Here is a 19,890-nt window from a genome sequence, read left to right as displayed (position 1 = left end):
ATCAAAAGCAGACTCGCTATGGCAAAAAAAGCATTTCTGGCCAAGAGAAGTCTACTATAGTTCAATTCTTTTATCTTGGCGGCTCGCGCATGCCCGCCTAGACGCGGGAGATTGCTGCGTTGCCAGTTGCACACGACGCACGCGCCAAGAGAAGCAGCGCCATAGTACAGCATAGTTCGCAAGCTTACGTTTAGGGGGGTTCAAATGGTTCAAATGGCTCTGAGCACTATGGGACTCAACTGCTGAGGTCATTAGTCCCCTAGAACTTAGAACTAGTTAAACCTAACTAACCTAAGGACATCACAAACAACCATGCCCGAGGCAGGATTCGAACCTGCGACCGTAGCGGTCTTGCGGTTCCAGACTGCAGCGCCTTTAACCGCACGGCCACTTCGGCCGGCGTTTAGGGGGGAGCGCGCAGTTCATGAAGTAAAGCCACCACGGCCGCATTAACCCTTTCGCTGCTACAAAGACGTGCTCCCTGCATTCCGCGCTGTGGGCGATTTTGTCACTGCACTGCTCGCCTGTGCAGACACATTGTGTTCCGACTGCTTTGACACTCTTTTATCATTCGATTCCACAAAAACTATTTGGCTCAAAAATTAGATTTTTACCTATCTTCTTGACTGATACCTTCCCCCTATAAATGACTTTATTTTCGTTTCGATGTTCAACGCAGTTATTATGCAGCATTAAATATAGTAAACCATTGCACGAAATTTTGAAAAGTTTGCAGAGGTAAAGTCCATAGAGTATACTTTCCGGATGGTCGATTTTAGTTGCCACAATGTTGAGAATGAAATGTGGACAAGATACCTATATATTTCATTTAATTTAAGTACCACATAAGTGTCGTATGTAATATTCAGAAATATTCCACCTTTCGCGACTGTAACAAAAGTTTTACTTACACTGGGCATGTTTGGCTTTATTTTAAAGCACTTCAATCAATCAAAAGGAAGTATACAAAATACATTAAACAAAACTGTGGACTTACAAAAACATTAGGACTTGAATATACCGTCTGTCAGTGAAGTGCTCAGAGCTATGTCAAATATAATTTTGTGTGTGGCTCACACAAACAGCATTTATTTGCTAAAACACTGATGAGCCAACACAAACGTTGAATATTGTGCTACCGCAGCACAAAACTACGAAAGGTGACTTGGCAATGGAGGACGCAAAATACAGTCCTCTTATGATGCTTCAAAAGAGAGAAACGCATCTGGTCTAAATAAGTCGCTTATTACAGTTGCAGAAGAGGTATATATTTCAATACCAGTGGTAAAACTGCGACTGTGGAACAAAAACAAGAAATAGAACATGAATACCATTGTGTATGTGCCATACCTTTTCACCTTTCACTTTAAAATAAAGCCAAACGCGCCCTGTGTAAATAAAACTTTTATTACAGTCGCGAAAGACGGAATATTTCTCAATATTACATACGACACCTATGTGGTACTTAAATTAAATGAGATATTGTTATACAGTAAATATTATATGAAATTTAGTTATCTTGTCCACATTTCATTCTCAACATTGTGGCAACTAAAATCGACCATACGGAAAGTATACGCTATGGACTTTTACCTCTGCAAACTCTTCAAAATTTCGTGCAATGGTTTACTACATTTAATGCTACACATCAAAACAAAATTAAGTCATTTATGGGGGGAAGGTATCAGTCAAGAAGACGTGTAAAAATCAAATTTTTGGGCCAAATAGTTTTTGTGAAATCGAATGATAAGTGTGTCAAAGCAGTGGGAACACCATGTGTCTGCACAGGCGAGAAGTGCAGTGATGACAAAATCGCACGCAGCGCGGAATGCGGGGAGCACGTGTCTGCAGCTGCGAAAAAGTTAATGAAGAGGCAAAGCACTAGAAATTTCATTCAAACGAATAAAATTCGTGAAGTAAGGCACTCCAATATTGTTTTTAAATAAAGAAAATATTAAGCACCGCACAAGGTTTAAACTCATAACCTCTCACTAGGCAGCCCAACACCTTAACCGTTACGCTACCTCAGCTCATCGAACAGCGTAACTCCATAAGGACTTTAACACCTCACGCAACTACTTATAAACACTGTTGGTATGACTATGAATTACTCACGCTTCGTCGAAGTGCAATAGGAAATAAACAATTACCGCTGTTCGTTATTGCGAAAAAGTGGCTCGTGAGAATGATACAAACACCTTTCCTTGCTATCGCCTGAATTAGGAGTCTTATTGCTTGTTTGGTTTAATTAATTAATAGAATATGAAGCAATTGGTATAAAGAATGCTTTTTCCAAACTTTCTATAAAAGAAAGTCTGCTATCAAGACATTGCTTTTGTTCTATTACTGTATTTATGACTGAACGTTTCTAAAACTGAAGAGACTCGTCCGTGCTCTGCACTGCAGTCGAGATTTGGCAACTTCGTTCTCTGTTCATTGGCTGACTGTGTTTTCTGACGTCAGATGCGCAGAACGAACCTAAACTCGGCCGCCAAGATATATGACGCGCACTTTAATATCAAATACCAGCCTTAATTTGAGGAAGAAATTTCTGAGGATGTACGTCTGGAGTACAGCATTGTATGGTAGTGAATCATGGACTGTGGGAAAACCGGAACACAAGAGAATCGAAGCATTTGAGATGTGGTGCTATAGACGAATATTGAAAATTAGGAGGACTGATAAGGTAAGGAATGAGGAGGTTCTATGCAGAATCGGAGAGGAAAGGAATATGTGGAAAACACTGATAAGGAGAAGGGAAAGGATGATAGGACATCTGCTAAGACATGAGGGAATGACTTCCATGGTACTAGAGGGAGCTGTAGAGGGCAAAAACTGTAGAGGAAGACAGAGATTGGAATACGTCAAGCAAATAATTGAGGACGTAGGTTGAAAGTGCTTCTCAGAGATGAAGAGGTTAGCACAGGAAAGGAATTCGTGGCGGGCCGCATCAAACCAGTTAGTAGACTGATGACAAAAAAAAAAAAAAAAAGGCCAAATCAATTATGTCTTTGTGTCGAAGTTTACGTGTATTCGGGAAAGGTACAATAGAAGCTCTCTGTTTCTGTTCGGTGGTTCTTCATTCTTCAGTACAAGAGTAGGTGGTAAAGCAGTGGAGTCGTGAAGCATATCATTTAGCACGTTTTGAAATAAGAGTAAATATCTGTCACAATGCTGATGCTTCCTGTGACAATAAAGTCTGCAAAGTTTATTGATTTCTTTCATAATCCGTTTGGAGGGGTTGCAATGTGGTGAGTACAATGAAATAAAAACAGGTTTGATTTTATGATTCCGAAGCCTGCGTGACCAAACAGCAGATCTGAATTGCGGTCCGTTATTTGAAATGACTGTAGCAACGTGGCCAACTTCACGTAAGAAATTTTTAACAAAGGTGTTAGATACAGACCGTCCAGTGGCTTTACGTAACGGAGTGAAAGAAACAAATTTTGAAGTAAGTTCAACAGCGACTAGAACGTACGAAAATCCATTCGATGTTCTGACAAGGGGTCCCAAGAGATCACCAGCAGCAAATTCTTTTAATTTAGAAGGAATGATAGGAAACAACGGAGCACGATGTGAGATAGTAGATGGTTTCGCCTTTTGACAAAGTTTACAAATAGACAAGACTCTTCTAATTCTCTTTTCCATATTGTTAAAACAACAAGTCGTTCGAAGAATATGATAACATTTTCGTGGGCCAAAATGTGCTTAGCTGTAATGAATGTACCAAATGAGCTCATTAACAAAATCTTCAGGTATGCAAAGTACCTATAGCTTGTCATCAACAGTGCAGCGTTTGAAGAGTATGTTGTTTCTAACGAGATAATAATGCCGAATCTGAGTGTGCGTCTTTTTATGCCATTTACTTTTGATGTCTTTCCAAATCGGATCTTTATCTTGTTCATGAGCAATGTCCTTTAAAGATGTGGTGATGAAGTTTTCAAAGGCGACTTTCTGAATGTAAAGAATACTGAAATTTTTCTCGAGGTTGCCTTCTGTGTTACTTTTCTCAAGCCCAGCTGGTGCGCGTGACAGTGCGTCCGCAACAATGTTCTCCTTGCCGGGAATGTAGACTACTGTGAAGTGGAATTTTTGCAGAAACAATGCCCAACGTTTTAACCTGTCGTGATTTAATTTTGAAGACAAGAAATTGTAATGCATGATGATCACTTTATACTTTTACGTGCTTGCCAGAAAGAAAGAAACGGAATTTGTTAAATGCCCAAACGATAGCTAAAGCTTCTAATTCAGTAACGGAATAATTTTTTTCAGATTTTGTTAGCACTCGGCTAGCAAAAGCAATGGTTTTCTGAACGGTAGTGTCATTTTCTATGGCTTCTTGAAATAAATGGGCACCAAGACCGACTTTAGAAGAATCTGTGCTAACGCAGAAATCTTGTGACAGATCTGGATGAGCTAGTATTGGCGCGTTAAGTAGCGATTCTTTCAAAGAATTGAATTCCAACTGTGCTTCTTCGTCCCAGTTCCAAATAGTATTTTTTCCAGTGAGAGAACAAAGTTTTGGTGTAACTAGACTTTGCATATTCAGAAAACGACGGTAACAATTTACGAGACCTAGAAAACTGCGGATTTGTTTTTTTGTGGATGGAACTGGAATGGCTCTGATTGCTTCTAACTTTTCAGGATCCAGCTGAATGCCTTCAGAAGAAATAATATGTCCCTAAAACCTCACCTTTGACCTACCGAATTGAGACTTTTCCAAGTTAACTGTAATTCCAGATACTGCAAAAATACGTAGCAAACTGTTGAGGATGCGATTATGTTGTTCCCATGAGGCTTCTGCTATCAGAATATCGTCCACATATAAGGTGATATGACGTTTTAAGAACTCAGGTAATATGGAATTTAGCCCGCGAATGAATGCTGCCGAAGAAACGTTCAAGCCAAAAGGAAGTTTCCGAAACTGATAACAAACGCCTAAACAAAGAAAAGCCGTGTATTTTCTACATTCTGGATGAAGTTCGATCTGATAAAAGCTGGATCTGAGATCAACAGAAGACAACACTTTTACACCATTAAAATTTAGAAGAAGTTCTTCAACGTTTGCGGCCTGTCTGTTTCGGGAATGATGATAGTATTGATTTGTCTAAGACAAGTCTGATCGATCCATTTTTCTTCTCAACAACATGTAATGGATTGTTGTATGAGCTTACTGCAGGCTCAATAATGCCCTCGTCAAGCATAGATTGTACTTCTGTTCTAACACGGTCCCTATAATGCGCATGAATTACGTATAGTCTAACACAAAATTTAGTATGCTCACGAACACGAAATTGGTATTGGAATCGCTTGATTGTTCCTGTTTTGTGAGTAAACTGTGCAATGTACTTGTAAAATTTAAAAAAGGTATTGCCTATCAGTGTCATTACAATTCTCAATTGTTTGAATTTTATTCTGAATTGACTCATTACTATCAAATGCGCCGTCGATATCATCCCTGTCAGTACTTGCAGGGTGTTTGTTAGTGTCAAGTTCCGTCGAAAATTCCGAACTGTTGTCTAACAGGAGGTAAAGCCGATTAATTTATTCGTCATGGTTTGAGAGCCAATTTTCAAATTTCTAAGCTATTGACTTACCTTCTTTCTCTAAATTTATTTCAGCATCGTGAAAGTTTAAGATTGCTTTGTATTCATTCAAAAAGGCTACTCCCAATATAATTTCCGTCGACAATAATGGAACAACAAGAAAGTTCTTAGAGAAGCTGTGGCTTTCACAAAAGTGTTCTAAGTTGGTTTGTTGGCGTACATCTACACTTTTTCCAACGATTGCACCTTGTAATTTAATCTTACGTAACGGAAGTGTGGGGCAATCGTTCGATTTGTTGCATTTGCTAAAGACTGTTTCACTAATTACTGAAATAGGACTGGCAGAGTCAAGTACTGCTGTAAATTTTACGTCATTTACTGTAATGTGAATCACAGGATATGTAATGTTGTTATGTTTTACGTCGTGTTCCTGGAGTAAGATGTCCCTAATGTCTTCCATTTTTACGTAATTACTAGCTACGGCAGCTGCGTCGTCAGTTTCAGAAGTACGTTTCGTGGCTGCCAGCGGTATGAGTCATTCCCTATTGTCTCTTTGTTGGCGCGCGTCGTTATTGGGATTTGGAGACCTAACTTCTACAAATTCACCTTGTCGAGAGTGCCCTGCTCTGTTTGAATCTCGCCAGTTCTGATGCAATTCAGGTCTGTCGTTACGATCATATCGTCTGTCGTCATGTCGGTAGATTCCATAGTTTCTGTCTCGTCGGTCACGTGGTGGACAAATTCTCCCTGAACCGTAACTGCGCGGAGGACCGTTGTGTCTGAAGTTATTCTGGCTCCCTTGATAATATTTATTTTGGTTCCCATATTGTCTGTTTCTCTGGTTATCTCTGTCATATTTATTACTACAGAAGTGCGATCTTTCTCTGTAACTATTATTCTGCCAACGGTGGTCATAAGGGTGGTGTCTGTTTTGGTCACGATTTGTGTTGTGAAAATAGCCCTGTCGTGTCCAGTTATTATTTCTTTCATCGCGGAATTGCGACGGATGTGACCTGCAATTGTTGTGTTCCTGTTCTCGCGTTCCGCGATTGTCAGTGTCAATTTCCAATTCTTGTAACAGTCCCTGAAAAGCTTCAATATCGTCTTTGCAACGTCCTGCTAAAATAATGTCGTAAATGTTCAGGTAATTTGATTAAACAAAAGCGGATGAGTTCTGAGGGGCTGTATGGGTTTGACAGGTACTGATTCTTGTGCAACATGTATTCAAAGTAATTCACAAGACTGGAAAATTCAGAATGTTCGAAATGTTTCATCATTATGATGCTATATTTTACACGGTCTTGTGTAGCTTAAGACCAATATGCTGAGAGGAAGGCATGATAAAATTCTCCTTCACTGTGGTAATATGGAATGACCGATCGCATTCTTACAGCTGGTTCATTCTCTAAATAGCCACACATAAATTCTAATCTGTGCTCTAATGACCGGTTGGGGGGGAAACAATGAGAGAATTGTTGAATCCACGCTTGTGGATGAATGTCGTTGCCGGAATTCTTAAAGGTTTTGAATTTACGTGTAGTAATGAACAGCTTATAGTCAAAATCATCGTGTCGGCGAGTCGCATGTCGGTCATTGTTACGTCGTGTCGGCGGTTCCATCTCAAAATTCGGTGCACATTGCCAATTTCTTCCATAACTTCCGAAATGCCCTGTGTTATTATTTTGCGACTTTTCCGTATTTCTAAGTCCCTCTTCCCGTATTGGAGCGCGTGTGTCGTCTGAAATTTGTAATTTTTGTATTACTTGTGCCAACTGATCTTGTACTTGCCGGATTTCTCTTCTGTGTTGCGTATTAATAAGATTCTGATTTTGTTTGAATTTCTTAATTTGTTCATACTCTTCTGTGTCAGTGATGACTACAGGTCTTGTGTCATTCAGATCATCATCTACCTTTGTAGATAAGTTAGTGAACTGATCCGAAACTTCAGCTACTTTCTCCGATAGTGTACTTATTTCCTCAGTGTGTTTTTCTGAACCAAGTTTCAGAGTGTTCATTTGTGTTGAATTCGTATCTACTGTGTCCTTTAAGTTTTCTTGAGTTTTGACAAGTAGCGTAACCGAATCGGTAGATGCAACTGAGTCAATTTTAGCCCACAAGGTCTCATGATTTTCATGAACAATGGTTTGCAGTTCTTTTATGACTGCTTCGTGATTCTGTAATGCGTTTTCATGCCGCGAAAAAATAGGTTGAAAATGCTCACAAATTTGTGTTTTTACGTCATTACAGACTTTTTGACATTTCGATTCAATGTTATGTAACTCTTCACGTGTTTCTTCAAGTGTGGTGTCTAACTTTTGAAGCTTTTGCTGTCTTGGTCTCTGATTTTGTTCCATTGCGTCTAACGTTTGAAGATTTTGTTCCATTGTGTCTAACTGTTGCTGTGTTTGTCTCTGGTGTTGTTCCACTGTGTGTAACTTCTGAAGATTTTGTTCCATTGTGTCTACCTTTTGCTGTGTTTGTCTCTGGTGTTGTTCCATTGTGTCTAACTTTTGAAGCTTTTGTCCCATTTTTTGCATTAGTTCTAATAACAATGCACTGGTGTCGAAACATGTTCCTCAGTGCTATTCGGCAATGCATTTTAACCGGCAATATTCGCATTTTGAAAAGCAGGAAATGTGTCTTGACTTATTTGAGAAAACGGTGAGGACGCAAAACCTGAATCTACAGTATTTGCAATATTGTGTTCTGTCATTTCGGATTCCTGAGGCGAGCTGTTGCCGACCGATCGATCGATAATGCTTCCCAGTTCACTAATTGTTTCACTGCCTACACCATTATTTGCAGCCCGCTCCATTTCCCTATGCACAATTATCAAATTACTACTTTGAAGATTAGTTAATTCGTTACACAGTGGCGCTAACACATTGCTTTCGTCTTAACTGTCATTTCTCAGTTTACTTTGGAGCCTAGTATTACGTTTTTCACACGCCATTATTGTCACAATATTTCACATGACAACACAGAAAAGCACTATTTTAAGTGCAAAATAAGAAAACACATTAACATAGCATTGAAAATAATATCTCGTTAATTGCAAGCGCAGCTGCGAAATACTTGGTGCAAATCTACATGCATGGCACAACTGTTTTACTGTACAACAATGAAAAACTACAACTACAAAGGAAATTCTCTCTACAATTATGCACTAGCAATAAACAAAGGCTGCACTAATTACACAAACTACAAGAAAAAAATCAGAAGATTCCAGGTGTGAATCCTGGCAGGGTCGCCATATGAAACATCCCCTTAGAAAAATTATACAAGACTGTGCATAAACTGACACACAATATTTTTAGTGCAACGCAATCTGACTTTCAATAATCCCTACAAAAGAATGGCCCTGTCTAACATTAACCTATACCTTTCACAAATCACTTACAAAAATCTTCGTTACTCGAACTACTGCCAGCTAAATAAAAAATTCAAACTACTGAAGGCACTAACTACAGACAGGAATAGTTAGCAAATGAAAGATTTTGATGGAGAAAAAACAATGTATTTACCTTAATAGTGTTCAAAAGTCATAATATATATAGCAGTTCATGACATCCAGTCTTACAAATTTCAAAACTCCGCCATCTCTCTCGCCACATCCACCACTGCTGGCGGCTCACCTCCAACTGCGCAACGCTACGCGCTGTTCACATCCAGCTGCCCAACACTACTATGGCAGACAACAATGCAAACTATCCACAGACTGCACACAGCACAGCCAGTGATTTCATACAGAGCGCTACGTAACGTTGCCAGTAAGAAAGCATAAACAGCCTACTTACAACACAGACAATCGTCGGAGACGTGTTTCGAGGCAACCCAGTCAGGTTGAACGCCTTAGACACATGTCCAGGGAGAGGAGCAAAGTGGAGGTTCCCTGATGTTTTGGGGTGGCATTACGTGGGGCCGAGGTACGCCGTTGGTGGTCACGGAAGGCGCCGTAACGGTTGTACGATACGTGAATGGCATCCTCTGACCGATAGTGCAACCATATCGGCAGCATATTGTCGAGGCATTCGTCTTCAGGGACGACAATTCGCGCCCCCATCGTGCACATCTTGTGAATGACTTCCTTCAGGATAACGACATCGCTCGACTAAAGTGACCAGCATGTTCTTCGGACATGAAACCTATCGAAAAAGGACTGGGATAGATCGAAAAGGGCTATTTATGGACGACGTGACGCACGTACCCCTCTGAGGGATCTTCCCTGAATCGCCGTTGAGGAGTGGACAATTTGGGCTAACAGTGCCTTGATGAACTTGTGGATAATATGCCATGACGAATACAGGCATGCATCAATGCGAGAGGACGTGCTACTGGGGATTAGAGGTACCTGTGTACATAAATGTGGACCACCACCTTTCAAGGTCTCGCTGTATGCTGGAACAACACGGCGTGTATGGTTTTCATGAGCAATAAACAGGGCGGAAATGATCTTTATGTTGATCTATATTCCAATTTTCTGGACAAGTTCCGGAGCTCTCGGAACCCAGGTGATACAAAACGTTTTTTGATGTGTGTATGTGAATTTCATGGTGGTGTGCATGTCTGTTAAGTTCAGGCCAAAATGTCACAATCTTATAAATGTATGGCCGACCGGTGTGACCGAGCGGTTCTAGGCACTTCAGTCTGGAACCGCGCGACAGCTACGGTCGCAGGTTCGATTCCTGCCTCGGGCACAGAAGCGTGTGATGTCCTTAGAGTAGTTAGGTTTAAGTGGTTCTAAGTTCTAGGGTACTGATGACCTCAGAAGTTAAGTCCCATAGTGCTCAGAGCCATTTGAACCTTTTTGATATAAATGTATGGATCGTTGTGGTTTAGAGTTCGTCTTTGTTATGTAAGTCGTAAGTAAAATGTAAATATTTTTCATTACAGTTTTTAGCTACCGTACCGGAAGAAATTACGATCCGTTGGGACAGTATTAGAGCTTTTGTTCATAAAACAACGAGAAATGACAGACAGTGGGGCTACAAACTCTGTGTAGAAAATCTTGTATTTAAGCTGCGCGAAGTGAATGTTTCTGACTCCTCCAAATGATGCTAACAAGTATTGACATGGACAGAAGGTATAGTTCAAAAATAAATGAAGTGCGACTTTTCACCTACCTTATTTAAGGTTGCAGGCAATTGTATTCATATTGTTGATTAAATAAGAGGTCTTAAGTCCAGACGATTTCCATGAACTGTTTTATGTACAAAGGTGGCCGTGGGAAACACTCGGCGACTGTATCCACGCTTCCTGTAAGCAACAATAATTGTCTGTGCTGTATCTGATTGTCTACGTGGAACGCTGGGCACGTTATCATTATTGACTTATACTGTGTAGTGCCAGTTTCGAAATTTAGACCTACAATGACATTCTGCAGGAGGTTGTAGCGGAGATTAACATTTAGAAAACTTGTATGCGATATATCCTTCAGGTCGTGGTTTACATTAAAATACAAAATATATGGGTGAGTATAATAAAGAAACTGTTTTCGAGCAAACAGCATCTGTTCACAGCACTGATTTATAGCAATTTGTGATAAGGAGGTCAACTTCGTTAACAGTTCAAGTAATTTATATCACTTCACGATGTACAGAGCTTCACGCTTTTTGATGTTACTGTATCTCTGCAGTTAAAGACTTATTCCTGACGATGACACGTGCCACAGAAGTTTAAGTTATAACAGGTGTTGAAGAACAAGTGACTGATGGTACATTTGTGCGACGATGTATTGGCACTCTGTGCTTCATTTTTTTATGACTTAGCTATTGCAGCACCACGTGATAACACTCCAAAGCCTGAAGTCGCACTAGTACAATAAACAAATTCTATGGTCAACGGCGACCATTATGTTCTAAGAAAAATGTGAACTGCCTCGTCGTAATCTCTTTCTAACCCTGCGCGAGAGTTGTAGGCCCAACGTGCACATGCAGTACCCCGAATGACACAGTTTTAGGGGAGAATTCGTAGCAGTATAAACATAGTTCGTCATGTTCTTCACTGTCACTCGAACTCATTTTCGGCCTGTGGCTTTTTGAGCATGGATTCTTGTTTAATAAATCAGTAGTACTTTTTGCTTTAGGAGCTGAATACCTTTTCTGTTTCTTTGTTTGATTAGGAGGACTACTATCTGAGAACGCTTTCCGTTTTGGTACACATTTCTTAGTTTTTCATCCAATTACTTCTTGTACGGAGTTCAGTTAAAAAAACTGTTTTCCTACGTCGGCTGAGGGCTGTCGTTTCCTTTGTTTCTCCAATTTTGAAATAGCTAAAGTTATTTCCGGGTTGACAACTTGAAAGTTGGAAGAAGCACCTACTTGATCTTCAGCTGGTGACTTTATAGGTAGTTTACAGTTTGACACAACTGGTTCATTCCCATGGTATGGTTCTACCGAAGTAGACCTATTTGTTCTTGATCTTCTGGCATCTGTTATTCATTAGGACAGTCGCTATCTTTTGCTTTGGGAGCCTGTTGAATACCAGAAGCTGAAGATGGGAGGAAATAACGGTCTTCAAACACATTTCAGTTTACAGGCCAAATTCCTACTTTTCTAAATCCGTTCACTGCTGTGTTCATGGTGGCTAAATGAAAGAAAGGTTTTCCGAATAAACATGATATTTGATGTAGTGTAACTGTTTTGCCAGGAGTGCTACACTACTGGCCATTATAATTGCTACACCACGAAGATGACGTGCTACATACGCGAAATTTAACCGACAGAAAGAAGATGCTGTGATATGCAAGTGATTAGCTTTTCAGAGCATTCACACAAGGTTGGCGCCGGTGGCGACACCTACAACGTGCTGACATGATGAAAGTTTCCAACCGATCTCTCATACACAAACAGCAGTTGACCGGCGTTGACTGGTGAAACGTTGTAGTGATTCCTCATGTAAGGAGGAGAAATTCGTACCGTCACTTTGGTAAAGGTTGGATTGCAGCCTATTTCGATTGCGGTTTATCGTATCGCGACATTGCTGCTCGCGTTGGTCGAGATCCAATGACTGTTAGCAGAATATGGAGTCAGTGGGTTCAGGAGGGTAATACGGAACGGCGTGTTGGATCCTCACGGCCTCGTATCACTAGCAGTCGAGATGACAGGCATCTTATCCGCATGGTTGTAACGGATTGTGCAGCCACGTCTCGATCCCTGAGTCAACAGACGGGGACATTTTCAAGACAACAAGCATCTGCACCAACAGTTCGACGATGTTTGCAGCAGCATGGACTATCAGCTCAGAGACCATGGCTGCGGTTACCCTTGACGCTGTATAACAGACAGGAGCGCCTGCGATGGTGTACTCAACGACGAACCTGGGTGCACGAATGGCAAAACGTAATTTTTTCGGATGAATCCAGGTTCTGTTTACAGCATCATGATGGTCGCATCAGTGTTTGGCGTCATCGCCGTGAACGCACATTAGAAGCGTGTATTCGTCATCGCCAGACTGGCGTATCACCCGGCGTGATGGTATGGGGTGCCACTGGTTACACGTCTCGGTCACCTCTTTTTCGCATTGACGGTACTTTGAACAGAGGACGTTACATTTTAGATGTGTTGCGACCCGTGGCTCAACCCCTCATTCGATCCCTGCGAAACCCTACATTTCAGCAGGATAATGCACGACCGCATGTTGCAGGTCCTGTAAGGACCTTTCTGCATACGGAAAATGTTCGACTACTGCCCTAGCCAGCACATTCTCCATAACTCTCACCAACTGAAAACGTCTGGTCAATGGTGGCCGAGCAATTGGCTCGTCAAAATACGCCAGTCACTACTCTTGATGAACTGTGGTATCGTGTTGAAGCTGCGTGGACAGCTCTACCTGTACACGCCATCCAAGCTCTATTTGACTCAATGCCCAAGCGTATCAAGGCCGTTATTACGGTCAGAGGTGGTTGTTTTGGGTACTGATTTCTTAGGATCTATGCACCCAAATTGCGTGAAAATGTAATCACATGTCAGTTCTAGTATAATATATTTGTGCAATGAATACCCGTTTATCATCTGCATTTCTACTTGGTGTAGCAATTAACGGCCAGTAGTGTTTTAAGCCACATACTTACCTCATCTTTGTAAAACTCACTTTTCAGGCCTCATAAGCGCCACATCCTTGGGTTGAAGATGATGTGAGAAATGCTGTGTCAGACAATGAGAGACGACACACTTTTCACGTGCTAAATCGACTAGTAATAAGTTCTTTTGTCATCCAGTTTCTTGGATTTCAACCCACGCACCAGAAGAAAATAAACACTCGAACTCATATTGTACTGTTTTTGCTGATAGATTAATATCGGTAGGATGTAGCAACCTGCAGCTGAAACACACATCTCTGCCGTCACATTCTGACCTCTTTCTGTTGACGTAATTGCTCCTAATTCTCTACACCCTTTAAAACAGACAATTTTCGTATGTCCCTCAAGACTGACTGTTAAACCAATGTCATCGTAACTGAAGATTCTATCTCTGTTTAACTAAAATTCATCAACCTGAGTTTCCTACAAATCTAAAATCTTACCATTGGCAACTTGGTTAAAAACCGTTTCTTGTGCTACTGATACAGCCTCCGGTATTTTTTATTGTAAAGTGGCGTTTCGTGCAGGAAATCTTTTGTCCAATCTCTTCCAGCAGAACTGGCTGCAACATGAAACGGAGCTTTGAAATTGTTCCTTTGGAAAAGCTGGAGCACAAGTTCACAAAGTTCTTTAATAGGCCAAAAAACTCTCTTTCCATACATGTTAGACAGTCTCTGAGTTCTATTTCTTGCTATGCGGTAAATACACTGATCGTTAGTCCTAACATTTTCACAGAAGGATATCCAGTGTTAGCAAGTTTCTTGCCCACATGTCGTTCGGTCGTAGTCTGCTGCTCGTTGACCTGTCGTTCTAAAACAGCATTTACAGATCCTTACGTGCTCTCCAATCACCAATCTAGCCTCGTGGTTTTCGAAACATCTGAAACCATCATATTGACTTCAGTATGCCGGCAGATAACACCAAATAACCTGTGTTACAGGATAAGTGTACAATAAGTTTGTTCAGTAAACACTTATTGCATCAGTTTTTGGATAGATATAATAATTTTCAAATGTTACTCTGCTGGAAAACATAGAGCATTTTATATTTAAAATAGCATACGAAGTTATGGAGTTGAGAAAGACCAGAATAATGTAAAACCTTAATAAATGGAATACTACGCAGTGAGCTATATCATTAATGGGGCAAGACGATCCACGCCGTCTCGCCCCTCCATACCATGCCCCCAGCAGGTTTTTAGGATTATATTAGAGCTCGATGAAAACTGGAAGACTGAACTCAGGACCTCATTTTATTCCGAATAAGACGTACTATTCAGAGGTATAAACACGATTTCAACAGCTGCTAACTGTCACAAGAGTGGCAAAATATTGCAAATTCATGGTAAAAATATTCTGAATACATAACTTACACACATCACAGCATCAGCTGAGGTCCGGAGCTGTTGAAACAATGGCTACTGTCTACCGGTGAGTTTGACGCAGTTTCCCATTGGCAGCAGCACTCTACCTGTAATGTAAAACCCTTTCCCATCTTTCCCAACAAGCTTTCTGCATCAGAATGAATGAAGCTGACGTCATTTAGTACGAAGTGGAAAGCAACCCTTAGCTCAAAATGGATGAAAACATTTCCTAGGTACTAACTAGCGTCAGTTCTGCAGTATCAGTTTTAAATCCCATGTAGGTCTAATATCACAACACCTAGGTCTATGAACGTCCACAGATATCAACCCGGATATTGTTTTCCGCTACATTTCTAAAGCGTCACACATAGACACATTTTTAAGAGCATGAGGTATGTACTTATTCCATCATTTCGTATTGAAAAAATTTTTCTTAAACGTATACCAAAGTTTATATATTAAAGTGTTCCATCCTTTGCCTCAGTCTTTATTTGTACTTTCGTAAGTGAGCGCATGGATGTGTCGTTAATCTGTATATTCGACCAGGTGTCTCTTCATCATATTATCGACATCCATAGGTCAATGAACTAAAGATAAATGGTTCAATGGCTCTGAGCACTATGGGACTCAACGTCTGAGGTCATCAGTCCCCTAGAACTTATAACTACTTAAACCTAAGTAACCTAAGGACATATTACACATCCATTCCTGAGGCAGGATTCGAACCTGCGACCGTAGCGGTCACGCGGTTCCAGACTATAGCGGCTAGAACTGCTCGGCCACCTCGGCCGGCGAACTAAAGATAAATATCGACATAGACACAGATGTGAATAGCACTGTAGGTAGTCTGAAATGGTATAGTCCCATTCTTGCTAGAAAGACTTTAAAATAATCCGAAGTGTATTATATTCTGTGTGCTTACTCACAACTAAATACATGCAGGAAAATACATTAGGTACGCAGAGGATTACTTGGTCACTCACTCACACTGTTTCTCAGCGTAAATATTTTAGTGCGTAAGAGTCATTTAAGTGACGGAAGACAATGTCTTATCCTGGATACTTCTTAAAGAACTTAAAAAATAAGTCTAGAATATAAATGTAGTATACATACATTATGTGCATGAGTAAAGTTAATATTAAATACTGCACTGTAGTAAATCTCGTGTACTTTCTGCATCAGTAATGTAGTTACGTTCCATGTCAATGCTTATAAAGCAACTTACTTGTACAACGCAAAGTTTCTAAGCATTTACACAAACCTGAATGTGTAGAAAACCTAAAATTGCTGCATGTATTTGCTTAAGTCCTAGATATCCTACCGATGGTATATGTACCTGAATACTTTAAATGACATTTTCAGATTTTTTTCCTCTCTCCTCTTCAAAATGCCTTCAGTAACAACCTCTCCCTGGAACCACATGATCGAGTAGGATGTATGTCGTAACTTCACACAGTATTAATAACTCAGAATGATCCCTTCTATTGCTGCCTATACATACTGCGTACATATACTTCAATAATAAAGTGATTGGTTCAGCTTGTTGCTCCAAAGGAAGTTACTCTGATTCGGACACTATATTACTAATACCACATTTCATATCCATACAATGAGATTACTGATTGTCGATTTGTAGCATTGTTTGCAATATATTTGACATTTATTTTTGACTGCACTTACTATGTCTGGCTTTTGTATTCAATAAATCTATGGTAATATTTTTTCCAACACTACACAGGTAGCATTCACGAATTAGAGATGTCTAATTTGGCGTAGCTCTCCTATTAAATTTCAATACCAAGGATGCAATTCATAATCAGACATTCTACAATTAGCAAAGAGAATCCAATGGTTCCATTTACTGGGATTATAGGCTCTTGTGATTGCACCGTGACATTCTGCGACCTAGTAGTGACTGCACCGATTAGTTTGTAATTCCGAACTGACAAGGTAGGTTCTTTAGCAATCTCATTACTTCTACTGAATAAGCTAGTGAACATCACATTGACAGCAACTACAGTATTTAGTAGATTCTTATTAGGTACATTTCCCACAATAGCGTTTACTACAGGCTGTACTATGTTTTAACAATGGCGACAGTTACAGTATTTAGTAGAATCCTAGTACATAAATTTTCCGCAGTAGCATTTACAGCACGCTGCACTGTGTTTTCATGTTGATCATTATACATGTTGAGATCAGTACACAACTCATCTCTAATGTCTATCCCATAAATGTATCACCACAGGTAAACGGACTCGGCATCATTGACCTCATCCCATCTGCCAGCTGACATTTCAAGAAGTAATAAGATCACTTTTAGTTCGTTGAAATGGGTGTAACTGGGTGACCTTTGCAACCCCAGCCACACTAACTATAGGATTCGGTCGTTTTGCACCATATTATTGCTCTGCTGAGTATTCTTTACATTTGGCAGATTACGCTAATATTTATGATTATTTTCCACAGTGTGTAAGTAAACATAGGCTTCCACGGCCTTTGTCACAGTCAATAAAATTCTTTTGGATCAAACTCAGAAGAATTTTATCGATTATTCCACTGATTTCCCTCATTAGCAAAGTAACCAGGTTTGTACCTATAGTCATGCCTTGTTTTGCTTAGGTGTATCGGACTCTGGATTGTTTTCCACACAGTCTTTCATTAGAGATCCTACCAGTGGCACTACATAGGGTGGCACCATAGGGTGGTGGGGTTTCGGTTTCCTCTGGATAGGTCAGGAGTCCACTACACGCAACAAGCGGCTACACGGGTAGCAGGGGTTGTGTGGCGTGGGCTGGGCGGTTTTTTTAGGTTTGATGGCCTTGGGCAAGTACAGAAAGGGCAACAGCCTCAACGGGTGCGGGGCAAAGTCAGGACATGCGGGGACCAAGCAGCAATCGGTATTGTAATTGTCAATTGTCGAAGCTGCGTTGGTAAAGTACCAAAACTTCAAGCGCTGATAGAAAGCACCGAAGCTGAAATCGTTATAGGTACAGAAAGCCGGCTGAAGCCAGAGATAAATTCTGCCGAAATTTTTACAAAGGTACAGACGGTGCTTAGAAAGGATAGATTGCATGCAACCCGTGGTGGAGTGTTCGTCGCTGTTAGTAGTAGTTTATCCTGTAGTGAAGTAGAAGTGGATAGTTCCTGTGAATTATTACGGGTGGAGGTTACACTCAACAACCGAGCTAGGTTAATAATTGGCTCCTTTTACCGACCTCCCGACTCAGCAGCATTAGTGGCAGAACAACTGAGAGAAAATTTGGAATACATTTCACATAAATTTTCTCAGCATGTTATAGTCTTAGGTGGAGATTTCAATTTACCAGATATAGACTGGGACACTCAGATGTTTAGGACGGGTGGTAGGGACAAAGCATCGAGTGACATTATACTGAGTGCACTATCCGAAAATTACCTCGAGCAATTAAACAGAGAACCGACTCGTGGAGATAACATCTTGGACCTACTGATAACAAACAGACCCGAACTTTTCGACTCTGTACGTGCAGAACAGGGAATCAGTGATCATAAGGCCGTTGCAGCATCCCTGAATATGGAAGTTAATAGGAATATAAAAAAAAAGGGAGGAAGGTTTATCTGTTTAGCAAGAGTAATAGAAGGCAGATTTCTAACTACCTAACAGATCAAAACGAAAATTTCTGTTCCGACACTGACAATATTGAGTGTTTATGGAAAAAGTTCAAGGCAATCGTAAAATGCGTTTTAGACAGGTACGTACCGAGTAAAAGTGTGAGGGACGGGAAAAACCCACCGTGGTACAACAACAAAGTTAGGAAACTACTGCGAAAGCAAAGAGAGCTTCACTCCAAGTTTAAACGCAGCCAAAATCTCTCAGACAAACAGAAGCTAAACGATGTCAAAGTTAGCGTAAGGAGGGCTATGCGTGAAGTTTTCAGTGAATTCGAAAGTAAAATTCTATGTACCAACTTGACAGAAAATCCTAGGAAGTTCTGGTCTTACGTTAAATCAGTAAGTGGCTCGAAACAGCATATCCAGTCACTCCGGGATGATGATGGCATTGAAACAGAGGATGACACGCGTAAAGCTGAAATACTAAACACCTTTTTCCAAAGCTGTTTCACAGAGGAAGACCGCACTGCAGTTCCTTCTCTAAATCCTCGCACAAACGAAAAAATGGCTGACATCGAAATAAGTGTCCAAGTAATAGAAAAGCAACTGGAATCACTCAACAGAGCAGAGTCCACTGGACCTGACGGGATACCAATTCGATTCTACACAGAGTACGCGAAAGAACTTGCCCCCCTTCTAACAGCCGTGTACCGCAAGTCTCTAGAGGAACGGAAGGTTCCAAATGATTGGAAAAGAGCACAGGTAGTCCCAGTCTTGAAGAAGGGTCGTCGAGCAGATGTGCAAAACTATTGACCTATATATCTGACGTCGATCAGTTGTAGAATTTTATAACATGTTTTTTGCTCGAGTATCATGTCGTTTTTGGAAACCCAGAATCTACTATGTAGGAATCAACATGGATTCCGGAAACAGTGATCGTGTGAGACCCAACTCGCTTTATTTGTTCATGAGACCCAGAAAATATTAGATACAGGCTCCCAGGTAGATGCTATTTTTCTTGACTTCCGGAAGGGGTTCGATACAGTTCCGCACTGTCGCCTGATAAACAAAGTAAGAGCCTACGGAATATCAGACCAGCTTTGTGGCTGGATTGAAGAGTTTTTAGCAAACAGAACACAGCATGTTGTTATCAATGGAGAGACGTCTACAGACGTTAAAGTAACCTCTGGCGTCCCACAGGGGAGTGTTATGGGACCATTGCTTTTCACAATATATATAAATGACCTAGTAGATAGTGTCGGAAGTTCCATGCGGCTTTTCGCGGATGATGCTGTAGTATACAGAGA

This window comes from Schistocerca nitens, chromosome 4 (genome assembly GCF_023898315.1).
Source record: "Schistocerca nitens isolate TAMUIC-IGC-003100 chromosome 4, iqSchNite1.1, whole genome shotgun sequence".
Classification (NCBI taxonomy): Eukaryota; Metazoa; Arthropoda; class Insecta; order Orthoptera; family Acrididae; genus Schistocerca; species Schistocerca nitens.
Note: the sequence above shows the minus strand (reverse complement) of the source record.